This window comes from Camponotus vicinus, unplaced genomic scaffold (assembly GCF_025532165.1).
Source record: "Camponotus vicinus isolate PSW18456_S1 unplaced genomic scaffold, iyCamVici1.0 SCAF_2, whole genome shotgun sequence".
Classification (NCBI taxonomy): domain Eukaryota; kingdom Metazoa; phylum Arthropoda; class Insecta; order Hymenoptera; family Formicidae; genus Camponotus; species Camponotus vicinus.
In genome coordinates this window covers 11,237,551-11,258,095 of record NW_028141956.1, presented here as the reverse complement: position 1 = coordinate 11,258,095, position 20,545 = coordinate 11,237,551, and the positions used below count along the sequence as shown (strand labels likewise).

Below are 20,545 nucleotides of genomic sequence, written 5' to 3'. Positions count from 1 at the left end.
AATTTCTGATATAATACGGTTAAAAATTACCAAGTTTAATATTAAATAATTCATTTTAATACTGGCTGGCGGCCGCCCCCGGGGGTGGAGACCGCCGCCGTGGAGACGGCGGCAAGGGAGACGGGGGTAGGCGCGCGGGGGGGTGGCGAAAGGCGCGGGGGACGAAGGGGGAGACAGGAGCGTAGCTACTCGCGGGGGGCCGACGGGGCCCGCGCGCCCAGGAGGCATCTATAAATTTCTAAAGTTAATAAATACGTAATGGCCAGCCATGCTTTGTAGCCGCCTGGCGCTCTGTAGATTTTACTTTACCGTAAAGGTAGGAACCCCTCTCGCTCCCTGTCTCTCCCTCCGGCTACCATCCTCCTCCCCTCCCCTCCATTCCTCCATCTCTATCCTCTCTCGTTTCTCACCCGGAGATCTTTCGATCTCGTGAAAATTTCACGAATGAAATTTTGACCGTGTCTGTCCTACGTCCATTCTCCGAAGAATGCGCCGCGTCTTTACTCGAGTAAACGATCCGTAGAAAGATTACGACGATAGCAATAAAACGGTAATTGCATCGATGTTTCACGATTACTATGCCAGCATGACCGACGTTGTGCTAATATCAAGTATGGTTTTAGAGTCTTGCTATTTATATACCATTCCAAATAATACATGTACCGACAGCAATCAACGTTGTTAAGAAATTGCAAAATTTATGTCATAAATGCGACAGAAATTCTATTTATCTTTTTCTTTCCCGATTGCTTTTGATGATTTCTATCTGCGATAAAAATACGCCACGTAATGTTCTTTGCATAAAGAGAAGCTCTCGTTATGTCGAAGAAAGTAAATATTAGGTAAAATTTATCAATATTTTAGAGTCAACTCGATTTCCTAAAAATAATGACACTTAAAATACGCAGCGATAAATTGGGCAAAAATTTAAAGAAGAGTGAATTAAAGCAAGTCGATTACCGTGGAAGCCACTGGAGCTTGACTCGCTCGCGAGTCGTCTCACGCGGCAAACAGGTAAAATCTCGATACACGGTCCCCAGTCGGCCTGTGGCGTAGGTGGACTCGATAAGAATCAGGCGAGCGTGAATGGCGACGGGGAAAAGGGACATTAGTCGGCATTATCGCGTCAAGCGACGCACGGTCGAACTGCCGGAAAAGGAATGCAAGCACCGTGGCGTATGCATGGAGTATTACCGGCATACCGGGGTATGCATTGCAATACCACCGTGAACAAATCCCATTGTTGTTGCACAGAGTAATATAAACAATTGGCCCTGTCCGTCTCCCAGCTTCCGGCCGTCACTCGAAAGCTCCGACATTTTTATGGATCGCGGTCGCGCTTGGAACCTCTCTTTCCTTGAATTAGATACGTATGTATATATTTTATATATGTATAAAATTTGTGTTCCATGTCGCAAAACCACGGGACTGAATCCTTTGAGATTTCACGTGACGTATTTTGGAGAAAAAATATCTCGCAAAGATTGTAGCAACTTTATTTTAAATATCACAATAGCAATTTTCACGGCTACCATTGTGTATACGTCATTATATTTCGTCACATAATTAACGATATATACATCGATCGATTATTTAATCTAGCGCAAAGCTTCAGAAATGCAACCAAAGTCACGGATCAAACACACCGCAGTGCAACAGACACCCGTGCCAAAAAATTTACGATGTAGAGATTTGAGAAATTATGAGCGCGTCGTGTGATATCGATCGAACCTCACCGGCTAAAAATACATACAATTTAGACAATTTTAAGCACGTCGAAGGAATGATTTATAGACGTGCCAGATCGAGGTAAAGGCACCTCTCTCGTTCCGGGAAAGGCACTCCCGACTTTTGTTGTATCGAAAATGAAATCGATATCACGGCGATACCGAATTAATAAACGGGAGACGTACGCCTCGATGTTAGAAACGACATCTAATCATCATCTTCGTTGTCGTTCGTCCTCAAACATACACGAAGGCACGTCGAATATTTATTCGGTATTAAGGTGAGGCCGGCGTTCGCGTAAGTATTATTTATGACGTCATTTGGCGTCTTCATTCCTGTCTCGTAATTGGGTTCTGTATTAATCGCGCGTTGCGCTAACGCGGCCGCGGTTTTACCCGAGTGTAAATGAGGCCGCGTCTCTTTTTATTGAGGGAAAAAGCACGCCGACAAACTGATTGTCATAACCACCATGGAGTTGTAGAAATATTACGATCGCGAAGTATCAGCCTGCCAAGCTCTCCGGGAATCCTCATAACGTGAAACCTCTTCTCGTTATAAGAAATTTTATGCCACGAATTGAATGTAATTAAATTGATATTTACATATTTATCTTATTCTAATTTCAAAAATTCTTATTTTAATTTCTAAAATTCTTTAACGTAATTTTGATTCGAATCCCACTTGCAGGAAAATTCCGAGTTAAACATTAAAATGCTACATATGAAAGCTAACAACTGATAAAATTGTTTTATTAATAATAAAAGAAGATCGATATCTATCTCTTTTTGGATTTTTTTTTTAAATTCATAGTAAATGAATTTAAAAAAGTAAATGAACAAGACATAATAGAGGAAGAAGAGAGAAAGAGCTAATGCAAGACATTCTATATATTGTTATAACGGCATTTCGCTGTAAATTATGTTCGCGAGTTTATCGCGGAAGTGGCCTGCGATGTGTTCTCGAATCCTATGTAGGTCTCTGGCTATTGTTAGGCATTTCTTTTTTCTCGCAGGACGTAATCGCGATTGGTCGAATGACGTACGTGCCGACGCGCGCGGTACGCTCCTCGCGTCCTGTGTGTGTTCGCGTTCTCCCCGTTAACACAGCACCGACAACCGTAAAGCCTATCCATCTAGCGCGGCCTGACTTTTTCCCGGCGTGAAAGGAGCGTTATTAATTTCTTCGTACGTGCGGCGCATGTTAATGGAAACGCATGTTTCTCGGTAATTAATTCCCGCTTCTCCTCGGGCGGCCGGAACCTATTTGAGGACACGTTTCGTGTTCTCGCGCGCGCAAAATCTCTCCCGCAGATCATCAACGTGGATCAAAAATTACCTGGCATCGATCCACGACCACGCGCGAAGAGATTCCGCGGTCTCTATCAGCCTAAAATACAGAACGCGCGTACGCGGCGCGTCAATGTGATCCATCGCGTAGATGCTCGGCTTGTCTACCGGGTGTGCCGATAGCGATTTCGTAGCTGTATGAAACGTCGAGAATGATAATCTAAGCCAGACTTGTAATAACAAATATCACAATGGGGAGTTAACGCGTGTTGATATACTCGGGAATATTATGTTAAGAGATTACTCGATGTATATCAGCCGAAATATTAGTACCATTAATTAGTTAATTTGTATACTGATATGTACCTCTCTCCTTCTCTTTCTCCCTCTCTCTTTATTTAGAGTTGAGAATTGTACTTTCTAATATTTCAGATATATAATTTATATCTTATTTAGTGAATATATGATAAGATTTTAAAATACATATTTATTTATTAATTCGAAGGACTGTTTTAAATCAAAATATGCAATAGTTAATATAAAAAGAAAAATTTTTATTTTATATAATTCTGTCTCTCTCTTTTCCCTCTTTCTCTCTCTCTCCCTCTCTCTTCATCTCTATACACACATATACACACTTCATATCTTGATTTAAAAAATTTTTTTGAAATTAATAGAGAAATATGTATTTTAAAATTTTATATTTACTAAGACACAAATATATACACAAACGCACACGCAATATAATTGCTTAATTAATTTTCTCAAAACAGAAGTAATATAAATGGGCAAAACTTTATATATTCGCCTAAAATTCTCTACACGATCTGAAGAGTGATAGTTGACCACAGACGTACATACTTTTATTCTCTCCTACGAAAGTATATTTGAACTTTTAAATTAATTTCATGCGAACCGGGGTTCGTTCGGAGCTCGCGGGAGGCGAATTTTTTTCCGGTGTGGATTTTTTTCCGGATGACGCGCGCGCTGTATTTCGCGATTAATTACCTGCCGATCTATCGAGACAGTTCGAAGCAAGCTTCGTCTGCGTCTCTTTTCTCATCGCGTATATCCTCTCATCTCCATTCCGTTCTCGCACACTCTCTTTCTCTCTCTCTCTCTGTCTCTCTCTTTCCCTCCATCTCTCACGTTATCCCTCTCCCTCTCGCGACTACGAGTCAATCACTGGGTATACACGAAACTCGCGCACATCGCCATGGAACAGGCCGCAGCATACATTAATCACTGATGCTAATGGTATCATAGCCAGCATAGCTGGCTCGTACTCTCTCTCGTATGCGCGCGCGCGCGCGCGCGTTGTTCGTCGAGACAGCTACCGTGTATAAAACCTACGCACACCACCACCTCGTATAAACGTACATGCATTACACTCATGTCCGCACACATGCTCGTCGAGCGTCTATCTTGATCCTTGATTCGCTCGCGCACACGCAGCCACGTAGCGCAGCTCGGAGATCCAATGGATGAACAGTTAGAATGCAGTAATACGCGAGGAAATGTATTCCACTTAAATCCCGCGCCGCATATGTAAGTCTCGCTATCGCGAACAAGGAATGGCCGACATCGGGGGCACGCCAGGGAAAAACTCAGTCTCGAACAATACGAGGTGTTTCGTAAGACGCGCGGCGAACGTATTCTTCGTCGACTCTGGCGAACATTCGATGCCCTCGGACTCTTCTCTCCCGCGAACAAAATCTAATTATTATGAAATCGTATTATAATTATGAGACCATTTAACGTCGGCTATTATACGAGATTTTCATGAATGAATCTTCGGCGATGCAAATAGAGACGAGAAGAAATTTTATTAATTAAGTTTAAAAATGGACCTTATTTTAATGAGATCCCAAGTTGAAACTTGACGTATTCATAAATGCGTTTCATTTGAAATTTTAGAAGTGGAATGACTTAAGTTTAACTCTCCGATACTCCTTTAAGATTATCGCGTTTAATCTAGTTTGACCGATGGACTTTGTCATGCATATGCTATCGTCAAACTAGCGACTCTTCTTTTAAGACAAACTCACATATTTAATATCAATCTACATCACGGATATTTAGATACTCGTTGAGACTTTTTGTCTTCCTCTACACTCAACAAATTACGTCCTGCCAACAAAATATACGAAAATTTGATTTTATCATCCTAAATTGTATTACTCGCCGCATTTAAGTAAGACGAAAATCAAATCAGCGCGTGAGAGAGTTAAGGGCTTACGTAAAGGGTTGAAAAATGGAGGAAATAAAATCACGAACGATGCGAGATTCGTTTTGCGAGGGGGGAAAGAGGGAGGGAAAGGCAGCTTTCGCTGACAGCAGATTATTAAACGATCGGAACGTAACGAAATGCGCCAGCCGCGAGATCTTCGAGTGCGGATCAACGATTCTCCATGCTTGCGTTCTCCCCCCTCGTACCTTCCTCTCGCGCATATCGGTTCTAATTACATAAAAATGCAGCGTCTGGTGTGCGAACCCGTCCGAGCGCGAGGCGAACGGGGTCGTCCGGTAAGAACACGACACGCGTAGCCTCTCTCGTCGACGAGAAGGAAATAAAGAAGGAAATAAAAAATTGCGGAATGAGAGAGAGACCGATAGGTCATCGCAGCAGGGTGAACCCAAAGAGAGATAGAGGGCATCGGCGAGGAGAATGGACGGGAGAAAGTCAGAAGGGTGCGGAATGGCAGACTTCTCTCTCTTTCTTCCTTTATCTCTCTTCCTTCGTCTCTTTCTCTCTTCCTCTCTCTCTATCTCGAGGGGTGGAACGTTACTCGTTTCGAGGAGGCGGTAGGTTGAACGAGGCGGTGGTGGTCGCGGAGGAGGAGGTGAACGTGGAAGAAGAGGAGGCGGTGGAGGACGAGGTTCGTCCTATCAATCACGGTATTATTATCGAGTCCGTGATTAGCAAGGCATGCTAACGATATCTCTGGCCGGAGGCAGAGGGCAACGCTAGGCCGTTGTGCTCTTGTGTACGCACGCGTATGCACGTATGCATCGCTCAGTACGAGTGTATACTGGCGTATGAGTACGTAAGTGTGTACGCGCGTCCGCAAGTCTGAATTTCGCGTGTATGTCAGGTACGTGCGTATGTACACGCGTATATACGCGCGTGTGTATATGTGCATGCGGATCGGCGTTGTCCGCAATGCAACTGGAGTGGCCGCGATGCGATTCCGGAATAGTACCAGAGTGTACCGTGTGTACCGTGTGTACCGTGCCGTGATGGTAGCGGTATGGTAGGTAGGTAGTCCTGGATGGTGGTGGTGATTTCAACGACGACGATATGGAGGAGGTCGACGGGCGCGCGCGCGCAGAGGGGAAGAGAGGGAAGGAGAGGGAAGACGGGGGAAGACAGGTCGTGTAGCACGGGGGAGAAGGCAAATGGAGAGAACCAGCAAGAGGAGATGGAGTAGGAGGAGGTAGCCGGTGTTGCTAGCTGCTGCCTGCCTGCCTGCTGCTGGTGCTGCTGCTGCCAGCAGCCACCTCTGGCTGTTTCGCTAGCCGAGAGACGAAATGGTTGTACGGGTAGGTAGGTAGGTAGGTAGGTAGACGACGCGGCGGGTAGGTAGGTAGGTATGTAGGTAGCCTCGGTCTCTCGGTTGTTCCCTCAACGCGTATGCATTGATTCGAGGGAACGACCCTTACCGTTGTTGTATCCACGAGCGAGGCCAGGTCCGAGGGTATTAACGGCCAGCCAAGCAACTTCGACTGTCGATTCATGAAATCGCGACCGGGCTGATTTAATGTGCGAGATCTGACCCCCGGCCAAGTGTCGGAGAATTGGAATCTAGACCTTGGGATGTCCTCGGGTGCTGCTGATACATCCCATATTTAGCTTCCTGGCCTTCTATACGTCTCTCTGCTTCTCATGTCTTATAATACCGAGACCCAATTGTAGCGATATTGTATTAGCGCCAGTATTGAAGGTAATTCAATCTTCTCTCTCTCTCTCTTTGTTTAATAATTATTATCTAGTAATTTTTTGTTTCTATTAATATACCTTTAAATTATCAAATGTATTCAATTCCAACTGAAGCTGTTGTAATTTATAGAAAGAGATGATGAATTTTTTATTCCGCTCAACTCAATTCTCAACTCTTTGTCCACGTTTTATAGATAAGATTGTAAAAAAAAGAGCAGTGTACAGTTAATCCGACTCAGTTAATCCCGATGGTCGATACAATTGTGCCTAAGTAGCAATTTCGGATGGCAGAACGTTTCCGGAAGAATCCGCGGCAAAATGGAGGATTGGATCGGAGCGGGCGATGTAATACTCGTTCGTTCCGGAGGGACGAGTAGAGTCCCTCGGTCCTATCTCTGGCGTGCGGCCGATATTCGGGTTATACGGATCGCTCGCAATGCGATTCGCGGCTAAACGCGTTACGGGGAACGTAATTTAGTCCCGGTCGCATACCCCGTATCGCGCGCGCTCTCCGCTCCGGGTACGAGCCCGCTCCGCTCTCTCCCGTGTGTTTCTCCCGCGTCCATCCGTCTGTGTGCACGCGCGCGTGTATACGTGCACGCGTGCCCCGCGTGCCTCCTCGTCCCGCGGATACTCGCGTCGGATCGCGTCCACCGCGCGCGTTTCTACGTACACTTCTCTCTTCCTCCCTCGCGCCCTCGTCCTTCCCCGCCTTCCCCTTCCGTCCTCTTTCCGCGCGCGATAGATGCCTCTCCCTCTCTTTCTCCATCTTTCGTCATCCTGTTGTGTTTCCGTCTCTATCTCCTCTCCCTCGTAACGCACGGTCACCGACGGATTCGCGCGGGGTTCACGCGAGGGATGGAGTGAGCGGTGGCGGTTGGACGTAGGGGTGGATTGCACGGGCGGCGAGTAATGATATTTCGCGCCCATTATGAAATATTCGAAATGATTTGCCGGGATTGTGCATTTTGATTTGACGTTCATCCGCGTAACCTAGAGCTGCTCGTGCGCGCGCGATCGCGTATACACGCGCGTTTTCTACGTGCGACAGGGGGTTGACGATCACGGCATGTGTCCAATCGGCCGATGTGATCGTTCGTGCGCGTCGACACTTTCGTTGCGACGAGATTTTTCGCCGGAAAGAACAATTCGCGTGACCTTTCACGCTGCAACTTCGATATTCGAATGCGCTTTGTGCGATTCTTTCCTCGCTATAATTTTCGGCACACTGGAGTTATCGCGCATTTGCTCGATGCTTTCTATAAACAAAATTACATTCTAAACTAATTATAGAATATACAAATTATAGAGATTATGTGTAGTATCGGAAAACGAGTCGCGTAAAGTCTTGCAAACTATTATTTCGAAAGTTATTAGAAAAAAACTGTAATAATATAATTTTGTTTTTTGACTAATTTGGTATATATATATATAATTTAAGAAAATAATTTATATGTAAAATTTATATGTATAAGATTTTCTCTCATTTTCTCTTGCTATATATGTATATACTAAGTCATTTTATACCAACAATACAATTTTAATTATTCTATCATTTATTAGGAAGAAATGAAAGAGAATCAATAATCTAAAATTTGATGAAAAAATTTATGATTTTTAATAATCCAATTTAAATAATCCACTTTATGTTTTGATCAAAATGGTTAAACAATTACACGAAAAATATATATATTTTTATATATGTGTGGAGACATATACGTATTTATTTTTGAAATCTCGAATAAGCGAAATTTTCAATACTTTTAATTTCCATTGTTTCTCTTTCTAATATTAATTATGTTAGTTATATTACATTAGTTATATTAGAGAAATACACAGAGAGAACAAACGCGAGCATTGCAGCCCACTATCTGGTATTATGCCGCGTATTAATGATATATTTAATAGCTAATGATAACGCTATGTATATTTAATAACGTAATAAACATCACGTATACAATCGCGATATGATTATATTGTAACACCCAAGTCGTAACCATAATTTAAACCGTAATTCCGACCGGAAGCGACGCTCGCTCATGGCTGCTCTCGGAAGCGTTGAACCCGCTAATCATCCTCGCTCCCGACTCTCGATTGAGGTACTAAAATTTCGTCGCCTTCCTTATAAGGAAAAATGTATTTTAATATTTTTTTATGTCACAGAGGACACCATTCAAAAAAACTTTTGTTCAAAAATAGTATTAAATTGATTTTTTACTGGCTTAATCTTTAAATATTATATGTTATACAAAAAACGTTAAATTTATTATACTTTTTATATTTTGTTCTTTATATTTTGTATAATTTTTACATCTTTCTATGCTTGATAAAAGCAGTGTCAAAACGTAACGTCCAGATGCTTATATTTAGATACTAACGCACTGACAGCACAGAAAATACGTGAAGCAATGACGTACGACCGTGAAATCATACTTTCCAAATGAGCCTCTTATTACGAATTTCTCCGTCGTCTTTATTTGTCGCAGAATACACGCCAATGGCTCAGCAAATTCATGCTATTTGTCGGAGAAATTCTCTCCGTTCCATTTTCTGCGGTTTAACATGTAAACCACTGCACTTTGTTTACTTTCCAAGAGAGAACATGTCAGTCTTGTCTTCTTGTCTCATCAGTATAGGAATAAAAAAGAATAAAAATAAAAATAAGAAAGGATATTTCATTATATTGGATGCATATGTTTCGATATCACATCTAACTAACTGTAATACTTGTAATTAAATAATTCTAATCATGCATTGTTTAATTACAACTATAATAAATCAATTAAATCCAAATTTATCATGTCTCTAATCTTCCCATGTCATTCAAAATGAGTGAAAAGAATTTCCACTATTCAATATATAATATATAAAATAAAGAAACTATAATTAGCTGACAATTACAAAATGTATCAAATTATAATGAATATCCGAACCATTCATAATTAGAAGATCAACTATTTCCTCGAAATTGAAATAAACGCGTAACTCTTACTATGCCTTGGGTTTGGTGAAAGGTTTAAAATGATCCATCTCTCATTCGCTACACGTAATCGTTAACATCTATCGGAGAATGAAGAGAAATAAGATACGCGCTTGAATGATTAATTTTCGGTTTCAGTTTGTCAGAATTTGAAGCCGACGAGGGAACGCGAAGCGTCGGTGGGCATTGTAAAAGGGGGAGGGCGGGAGGAATAGTTGGTTTAAATTCTCTTCCGTCACCGCAAACATGCATATAACGCAGCCAGGCGGTGCGTGTAAACGTGTAAACGCCGGACGGTGCCAACCGCTAAATACAAAAATCTCCAACCACCTGTGAAGCCGGCCGGCGCCGCTAATGTATACGTGTGTATCCCCGATGTGTGTACGCGTACGTACGTGCGCGTGTACGTTTCCAAGTTAATTACAGCATAATTGCGGTCGACATTTTGTTGTTTGTCGCAGTTGTCGACCGCCGGCCCGCCGCCGAAAGCGGATCGCTTTCAACCCTTTTCGCGTCGCGAATTCTTGCGATATCGCGCGCGCTTTTCCTCGCCGGCTCGATCCCCGTCGAAACTATCGCGGTCGCGACCGTTATTTCTGCGGCTCGAATCCGCGTTTCGTCATCTGTCTCGGTCGGTTCGGTCAGCAACTTGCAGCTGCGCAACTATTTAATCTATTTGTCAAAGTATTTGAAATCGAACATTAAGGAAAAACTGTAATACGTGGGAATCATGTCTTGTAGAATTTTTTTCAAGTGCCGTTTATTGGATCTCAAATTCGTCGAAAAAGTCTTCAAATGAACTTCCAATTCATACGAAAAATTTTATGTACCTTGGAGTAATAATAGGAAGAATGTCACGAAAACTCTTAATCAACATTATGAAATATGTATTTATCAACTTGGTGCTCTCTCTCTCTTCCAAAATTATGTGCCTTTATTTAAGAGCTTATTTCAAAAAGAGAGCACATTTGTCTCGTAAAATAACACTTCTCGTTTTCGAAACTTGATGTATCGAGCAAGGCGTAACTTTGAACCGAGACAAAAACACGCGAAACGCAATCACGGAAAGGAGCAATGCGGTAACGTGGCAGGCGAGAAGGGTGGATGGAAAAGACAGAGGGGTGGAAGCGCGCGGAGATGTGGACGAGGCACAAAAGCGCGAGATATTCAACCCTATCGGTGCGTATATAGCCATGGCGGGGGCGGCTCTCCCAACCCCCATAAATTGATGCCAATGTACCTACGCGGCCCCGGCGCGTTATACGTCTGAATATTACGCACACTCGGCCCCCGCCCCCCGCTCCTCCGGCTCGACGGGGGCGGACGGCAGCAAGGGGGGCAAAATGCGAGGGGTAGCAGCAGGGAGGAAGGAGGGGGAAGGGGGTGATGGCGTAGGGAGGCGGCGGCGTACCTACACGAGCCGCACCACCACGCCTCGGTTATGCCGTATAGAACACAATTAAGTAAATGAGCACGGGTTGCGCTCGCTATAGATACCCTCTATTATGTGTATTGATCTCTAGCGCGGACTCCAGTTACACGTAATACGTGTTTTGTCGTTTGTGCGTTCGTACGTGGCGGCCGAGCGTATGCATGCGAGCGCGTGCAAGTGCACGGAATAGATATGGCGACGAGGGAGAGGGCCAGAGAGAGGGTGAAGGGATGGTGCATAGGGATAGCGAGAATGAGAAAGGGAGGAAGAGAGAGAGAGAGAGAGAGAGAAAGAGAGAGATGGGGACAGGTGCCCGGATGCGAGAGCTTTGCCCCGGTGATATTCCCGAGTCGAATCCTCGCTAATGAAAAGTCTACGAAGTAGGACGAGCCGCGAAACGAAGGAGCGCGTGGGCACGGCTTCATCGGTTTAATGATTATCATCATTTAGTAGGAAAAAGCCGGACGAGCCAGTGAAATTTTTTAAAGCGCACCCGGAGTCGACGATTCGATAGGGATTCGGCATCATAAGGCAATATGAACATCTGGAATAAAGCCCGAATGGAGGACGGATTACGCATTTCGAAAATGCTCACTTCAAACTGAAAATAATCAAACGTGTCTTGTGGATTACATTTCCAAATTTGTACAAAATATTGAAGATGTAGGGAATATATAACTCTGCTCTTGATTATACATCTAAATAATTTGTGACATATCGATAATTACACCACTATTAGACACTTTTTTATATAGATTAAAGATAACAATTCTTCTCACAAATAGAATTATATTCGGGCGGTAATTAAATCTTTCGAATCATCTCATTCACAATTGTTAGTAATGTATTATCCAAGCTAATTAGCTAATTGGGATACATTCTCGTTTGCTAGCGTGATTTTTATGCGTCGCGTATCGCTGCGGTATGAGTGACACTTCCTTTATCGTCCAGGCCTGTCATTCGATGCTCCTGAGAAGATGTCTCTCGCGTACGTTAACCCTAGTCAAGTACCGCAGTCAAGTGCATTTAAAAACATACGCGCCTCTTCCGAATGTAAAGTAAATACGCCTCATTGTATACACGGTAAAAGTTAAAACCAGTGCTGAAATAAAGTTGTACCAAAAAAAAATGTGGGTGTACGCACACCCCTGCGCACGTTCGCGACTCGTTACAATTAAAAACTCTCGGACACTTTTCGTACGAACGAAATTCTAGAATTCACGCGAATTGGCAGTAGTTTCACGCTATACATTCCCGGGGTTTAACAACGAGGGCATTATTTCTCGGCCATGCGCGTTGCAATCTTCGTTCCAAGTTCCTCGTGATATTTAATCAGGCGGACGCCACAGCGCGCGATCTTTCTGCGTTCCGCCGCTCTCTTTCTCCGTCTGTCCCTCTCTCTCTCTCTCTCTCACTTTTCGTTTCCTTTTCTTTTTTTTCTCCCCTTTTCGAGGAAAGAGCTTTTTCCTGAGCGGTCGCTCCGCAAAAATTTTCCCCCGAGCGCGAATAATAAATTCCGTTTTACGAGGCGCTCTTAATTCAAGTGGAAATCGTTGTAGTTACGTGTTATCGCCGTCTTTGTCCTCCTCCTCCTCCTCCTTCTTCTCCTGCGACCGCGCCGCGACTCATTCCCTCGTTCTTTCTTCAACTATAGCAAGTAGGTTGCTACGACTTATGTGTATTTACTGCGGCCCGCCAGCAGGAAACGGAAAGATAGTTATCTGATGGCGAGAGGGTCGGTGAGATAGAGAAAAAGAGAGAAAGAAAAAAAAACAAATGGAGAACAACGAAAGAGAGAGAGAAGGAGAAAAGGACGGCGTAGAGAGGTGGCCAGGTAGACGCCATAGTTATTTATTTTCCCGCGGCTGATTATAATATTACGCAAGCCGGCGGTATACGCTCGCGTAATGCGGATGCAAATGCGACAGAGACGAGTTATACCGAGTCGACTCGGCGAAATCTTCGGCCCGGAGCCGTATTTTATTCATACGCCGCGCGCGATGCCCTACCTGGCTGTCTGCTCTGCGTTCATGGATATTTATATATCATACGTACGTGGGTGTGCATTATTGAGTAGATGATGCCTGTCATCATAATGTCTAATATTTGCAAGGAAAAAAATATATCGCGCGATTGCGATGACGCCTAATGATCGATCATCGCGATGCAATCTTGATGAAAATCTCGCGAGTTGCGTATATTCACGATACAATATCATTGTATACCGTGTGCGCGTGCATGTGTATTTTCGGACTTGCATTCGCGGTTAGGAAACATTAAAAAATATTCTAGTCGCGAAATACGAATATAGAAAGCGATCTTTAATCCGATGAATAAACACATTATTCTTACGCTATTTGCATTACTTACGATTCCATTCGTCGTACACCGCTTATTCCCGCCGCGTATATGCATTCCGAGCGCGGATGTACGTACACGCACGCACGTAATGTACGCATTGCCGTGCGCAAGATGCGTTTATGTAACGCGTGCAGCAAAGACATGTAAACGCGCGACGACACGGACGAGGGAGCCCCTCCGCGCTGTGTGTTTCGCATAACGACATATTATTTATATAAGCGACGTTGTCTCGACAAATCGTTCTACTCTCGCAAATTACTCGGAATATAGACGGGCGTAAGTAATAGCTATCCAGCGCGCAGGAACGCAACTCGCGGCGAAATTTCGCATGGTATTTTCAGCAAATTCATGCAGATTTCAATGTAACTCGGTATCCGCTAAATTAGAGAGACTCGACAACAATAAATAGCAAACGTGTAGTTGCGTGCAGATAGAAGATTAAAACAAATAAAGTAAGAAGAATGAACGAATAAAGAATGAAACGAAAAAATAAAAAATTAAAGTAATATCCCGAAAAGTGTGTGCGCATCACGGAAAATGAAATTAACGATTTAATGAAATTGTCGATTTAATTTCACACGAAAGATTTGGAAAACATCTTTGCGCCAACGCGATGTTGCTTGTCAAAAAATTCTTATCATTTTATTTCTCGGCGTACAATCCGTCGTTTGCATCCCCAGATCCGCGGTATTTCGGTGTAAAATATCTAGAGTGTCGGAAATAAAATTTGTCCGAAACACGCGGCTCGTCGTAATATGTGAGGGAAGGAAGAATGTAAAAATATTCCGATTATATTGCTAAACTCTTTAAAGCACACAGGTAAAAAAACTCGACAGAGCGGAAGAGAGACGGATAGGTAGATAGATAGATAGACAGATAGAGCGGACGGCGGTTTATTATGTTCCGGGTGGGAACCCACGAGAACAATATACTCGGGATATACACGTAAGTGGTGTAAAATGACGGGCCAGAAAATTCGAAAATAACAGAGAAATGCAAATCTAGAAAGACACCGAATCCAATTTGGCGACGATGCAATTAAGATGCGGAAAACAAATGAACGCAAGTAACGATCGCGTATAAAAAAATAAAGTAGTGAATTTTATTATAGGAAGGGGAGGACACAATGGAAAAAGAAAAAGAGAAAGAGAAAATGAGAGAAAGAGAGAGGGAGAGAGAAAAGTTTATTTAGCGAGAACGAGAAAGAAGGAGGATACGTGGGGGAGGAAGGATGGAAACGCGCGGACGGCGAGCGCGTTTTAAGCGTCGTCGATCAATTAAATCCTTAATAAAAGGACTTCGTAACCAGATTTCGCTTACGAGATAATAATGCGCATTACGGCAGCTCTCGGATGCGTGAGACGACTCGCATGCACGCGTGCACGCACGTACGCACACACGCACTCACGACTCACGCACTCACGACTCACGCACTCATACACGCATGCACACGCGGCATAAACACACGTAACGCGCGCGAACGCTTCGCTCGCCTTCCATCGTGTGCATACATAGGGTGTCCCGGCCGGAAGCGCGCGCGGCCTCGCGCCGGCGTAACGTTATTTTCTAATTTCCCATTCATGGGCTACCGTTTAGTTTCGATTTGCCGCTTCGTTACGACGCCCGGAGATTTACACGGTCAGATAGGATTGTTGCATGCCGTCACTTTCCCCGCCCCCCTCCTCCTTTTCCTTCTCCTCACCTCGTTTTATATAACCATCTTTCGTCACCGCGAACGCGATCTCCCTCTAGATATCTCGCTCCGCGATAATCTTTTCTTTCTGCTTCTTTTTTTCTGCGTTTCTTTCCTTTTTTTCGTTCGTCCGACGGTCTTTCCTGGAAGATAATGCTCGGCCGCGCACTTTGCATTTCAAATGCGAGAGAGCCGGACGGACCGGAGGATCGATCGCGAATCGCAAGCGTACCGACAACGCTAAAAGGGAATAATTTCGACGGCGATGCCGGGCGATTAGGCGCTAGTAGGTGCAACGCGTTGCAGCGTGGTAGATTGCACTTTGTGTTGCAACGCGCGCCGTTGAATTCGAAGACGAGACCGTAATCTTACAGTTAATTAATTTGTTAATGAGACTAAAATATTTCTATTTTTGTTTCTTGAATACAGAAGATATTTCTTCTTCTTGTGAAAATAAATGATTATCGTGCTAAATTCATTTTAATGGAACTTGCTTCTCTCGGATATTAATTTTTTTGCATCGGCGGCTGACTTTTCGGCGAGAATTTTCTAAATCCAGCCCTGGTATAATTTAAAGTGAGGAGCGCGCTCGCTAATTTAAAATAACGAGCCGCGGAAATCTGCGCGTCGTCGTCTACGACTCAGCGTCCGCATTTTTCACGAGGACAAACCTCCGCGTGTCCCTCGAAGTGGACCGAAGTCCGTCGCCATCTGCTGAAGGTAAATTTTTATTGGTGCTCGATAAGGGAAACGAGGGAGAAATTTTATCGCTTCTTCCGCGACCACGAAACGAGCGAAGGGAAAGAAAGACGGGATTATACAGGGTGCGCTTAAAAAGAGAAAAAAATTTTTATTAAAAATGAATCGATCACATTTGTAAAACTACGCGACTGACGCAAAGCTGGTTTTGAGACAAAACAGAAAAGAGTACCAAGAGAGACTCTTGTTAGCTCCCCATTTTACGAGGAACCATGAATAGCTGTCCTTTATACAAAATATGCTACTTTCTATTATTACAGTCGATCTCTTCTTATCGCCTTTTCTAAATTTCCAGATTAATATTGTTTTATCTAATATTTAAACGAATTAATATAGTTAACGTATTATAATACGTAATGATACAATTACATGCATAGCTTACACATTGAATCATTTAAATCGGAACTTTTTATTGAATTAAACTTGTGTATGAGGAAGATAAATAGATGAAAAACCATATTTTACAGTTAATTTCCAGTGAATTTCTATCTGCAAGAAAGATTTAACGTATCATTAATTTCCGAGATACTCGACATTATTAGAAATCAAGAAACTTTACTAAGAAATTTTTGCTAAGGAAAAATTCTTCACAAGTAATATTATCGAGTCCCACCTTTTCAGGCGCACCCTGTATACATTTGTCGAGAACGAGAGGAGGCAAAGGATGAAGACTAGAGAAAAGAGGGAAGGGAGGGTGGGAGCAAGGTAGGGAAAAATGGAGAAAAAGGTCGAGAGCGTGGTACGCCGTGCCCAACGAGTAATAAGTTAGTAATAATATTTTCACAATATCTCTCCTGGATTGGATGTTATTTCATTATATTTTATTGCCTCTTACTATTACTCTTGCCGGTGCGGAAACCTCCCTCTGCCTCCCTTCTTCTCCCGTATCGTTCCCTTGCCACCCACTCGCCACCCAGTCGGCCCCCTTTGTCTCCCATCGACTACCGCCGGCGTCCCGCGCTTCGTTTTATTATCTCGAGCCTCTCTCCGCACTGAGGGAATTCACTCGCGGAACTCATTATTGAGGGGTTTATTCTGCTGTAACCGTTGCTCGCCACTCGCCTGTACCCCTTTTTCTTTCTCTCCTTTCTTTCTTCCTTTTCGGCCAGACATGTCAAACACATTGCTCGCGAAACGGGCTATCGACGAGGCGGTTGCGCGACTCATCGTTCTCCAAATTCTTACATCCCATTCTCTTACGTGAATAAATTTTAAAAAGTCAAATATATATATATATATATATATATATATATATATATATATATATAAATGAATATAAATATTATAATAAAAGTAAAAGATGTAATAAAATGTATAAATTAAATTCTCATCAACAGATATAATACATCGCTAATATCCTTAAGTGTGGTAGCAAAAGACACATATCGCGTTAGGTAAAAATCACCCTACTTTTTACACGAGTAGGAAAAGTCAGTCGACCAATAAATCAGTCTATTACTTTGCTCGAGCCGCTCGTGCAATCATCGTCACCGTAGTTACGTATTTCTGGATTAACGTGTCTGAGGGAGCATGAAGGGTTGCTTGTATTCGCAGAGCCTATTTTGATCTTTAATTTTTTAGTTATAAGAATCCCACCTGTATATGTGTATACATCTAGTTGAAACACTTTAAAAAGAGAGCGAATAAAATTTTATAAATAAATATATTGACGGAGGCTTGATTTACAATATCATCTTTTTTTTTATTAATATAACAAAAAAATAAGGCAATCGAATAATATCTTTGGTTAAGATACCTTATTGTAATGTGAAATATATACCTGTTATTGTTTATATTAAATTTGTCTACCAATTTACAATAATGAAAATCCTCTTAGACACTAATGTGGAATATAAATACAAGTATTATATATAATTAGCAATTTATATTATAATCTTAGAAAACACGATTATTTAAATTTTCGAGATTATTAATTAATCCATTCGACTTTCGAGCTAATCTCTGGCAGAGCCGTCTCCCGTCGCTCACTTTTCTCAATCGCGTCCTTTTTTCTCTGTTTCGTGACAGGCCGGAGGATCGCGGGGAGGCGTCAACGCGCAGACGGACTTCGACGAGAGCAATGCACCCCGCATGGAAAAAGCGCAGCCTCTACTGCGAGCGGTATCGACAGCGTACGAAGACATGTAACGTACAGGTGAGTTGTACCACTCGGGCATTACACGGCCGGGCGCACGTTACAATTTCATGCGGAAAGTTTCGCCTTGATTCCACCTACGTAACGAGCGACCGCGGCGTACCCCCTCATCGTCGGCTTCGATTTTCTCCTCCGCTTAAGGAAGCTTCGTTTTGAAAGCGAGAAACGACTCGCGTTACACGGACGAACAATGCGGGCGGAGGGAGCAAAAAAAAGAGCGCGCTCGATATATTATACGGGGTGTCTGGATATATTCTTTCCTGTCAGGCGATGATATTCTGAGTTTAGAATCAAAGTTTAACTTTTTCACGAAAAGTTAATGGAGAATTTTATATATATGAAAGAAATTTTTATATGTAAATTTTAATTATCAAATATCCTCTTCTTTGCCCACTCTACTCCAGATTATATTCTTGTCAAAGAGGATGAGATTTGAGAGGACTGAGATTTGCTTAAAATTAATAGAAATAGAAAAATATTAACTATCATACGGTCTTATAATATTAGTATAATGAATTCATACACCAATTAGATTTCCATCGTCAGGCGAATTGTAATGTAACTTTGCTCTTTTGTTTCAAGTCAAATATAAATTTGTGAAAGCTATCATATTTGTACGAACGAAATTTCAAGCGAGTCATCGTTCATCGTTTTATCATTCTCTCTTATCTCGAAGATACATCCTCATTATATATTTATGCTCGAAGCTCGATTAACCAGAATCTAACTTCTTCGTTCTATCCACAGCCCGAAAGGAATGACGAACACTCTATATAAATATCGGCGTGAGCGTTGTGCGTATTTGCGCGGTAGGTATATTGCTCGTCGCGGCAGTCATGTGCACAAACTCGGCGACAGAAATAGCGAGTGTTGTCACCGAGAAATTGCGGCGGCCGATCATAAAAGTATTACATCAGCGGTCTGTAATGCCGCGCTCGTGCGCGCACCGTTTATGCATCGCTCGCGCGCGTATATTATATGCGTTATTGCTGCAACGAGAGAGGCGCAGTGACACAATGTCGATTTGTCGCGACGACGATGCGATCAAACGCGCGCACGTCGTTTTCGCGAGTGTAATCGTCCAAATAGTCGCTCCATCGCTCGCTCTCTATCTCCCCTTTTCGCTCTCTTCGCTGCTTTCCGCGAGAATACATCAAGTCGATCCACTGTGAGAGAAAATCCACCGCTGTGTTCCAATCGGAACGATTGCGTACTGTATCGAGGGAGAGAGCGAATGTCCATTTGAATTAGTCGCGGTACGCGACAATATTTGTCGCAATCTAAATCAAGAGTAATGTGAGAGAGCGTCTCGCGAGAGATTCGAGATTTTTTTACGATACAAATTACTCGAGTCTTTCAGCCGATTACAAGTTTAATGCAGTAGAAAATATATCCTTCGTATATATACACGAACGACCTAATCTTCATTTCTTTCTTAAATGGTTTTAAATGTGGGAGATTTTAGATGAATCATGGAGTTAATCTTGTTAATATGTCATGGTTGAAATACGTGACACTTGTCAATTACATTATCTATTGCGGCTTCGTCCTGTATAATTGAACAATATCTAGATAATTTTAGGACGAATATTGAGCGTTCATAATTTATATTTCCAATGTTTCAGACATAATCAATGTTACGGAAGCAAATATCTCCATGTATCGCCTTCTATTTCGCGAGTATAAGTAGAACTTTGTCGGAACGGGAAATAACGGGTTTGCGAACGATGTTGGGACGGGCAGGGGGGGGCCATGTATTAATATAAGCTTGGCGTGACTAATACAACAATTTATCCAGCCACGGGTATTTAAATAGTTATGACCTAGGTCGCCGGCAACGAGGCGACGAGCGGCGATTCCGTCACGCGCTAACTCGCGCGAATTGAATTCGCCTCGGCGCTTTCGTGAATTAACTCCCTCGTCGCCCACGCGCCACTCACCGATCGCTGTCTGTTTCTATTTCTTTCTTTCTCCTCGGTCCAATATCCTTTTCACTTGTTCGTCAAAACCAATACGGCCGTTACAACGTTAGGAGAAACATTATTGACGGTTTTGTGGAGTAAAATGTAATCTGACTACGTTCTCGATGGAATATAAATATGATAATATGACGATAGGTTAAATAAGATCAAAACGTAAATGACGTTAAAATTATTGAAGTATAAATATTAGTTAAATTTAATTAGAGTTTAACTGATTATCCATGAACAG

The 20,545-nt window shown here is 42.8% G+C and overlaps 1 protein-coding gene and 2 long non-coding RNA genes across 13 annotated transcripts in view; 1 reads left to right on the top strand and 2 right to left on the bottom strand.

The window, feature by feature from the left end:
* LOC145967011 (protein bric-a-brac 1) overlaps nucleotides 1-20,545 on the top strand; it is a 340,940-nt gene that overhangs the window by 44,837 nt on the left and 275,558 nt on the right. For all 11 annotated transcript variants that reach the window (XR_014437266.1, XM_083091565.1, XM_083091563.1 and 8 more), the window contains one exon: nucleotides 18,208-18,334. The gene's annotated coding sequence lies outside the window, so the exon portion shown is untranslated. The remainder of the gene's footprint in view (nucleotides 1-18,207; nucleotides 18,335-20,545) is intronic.
* Nucleotides 1-20,545, bottom strand: part of LOC145967041 (uncharacterized) — a 101,384-nt gene that overhangs the window by 42,647 nt on the left and 38,192 nt on the right. The gene's annotated exons all lie outside the window — the stretch shown is intronic.
* The window catches only part of LOC145967025 (uncharacterized), a 55,951-nt gene that overhangs the window by 18,495 nt on the left and 16,911 nt on the right, over nucleotides 1-20,545 (bottom strand). The window lies entirely within an intron of this gene.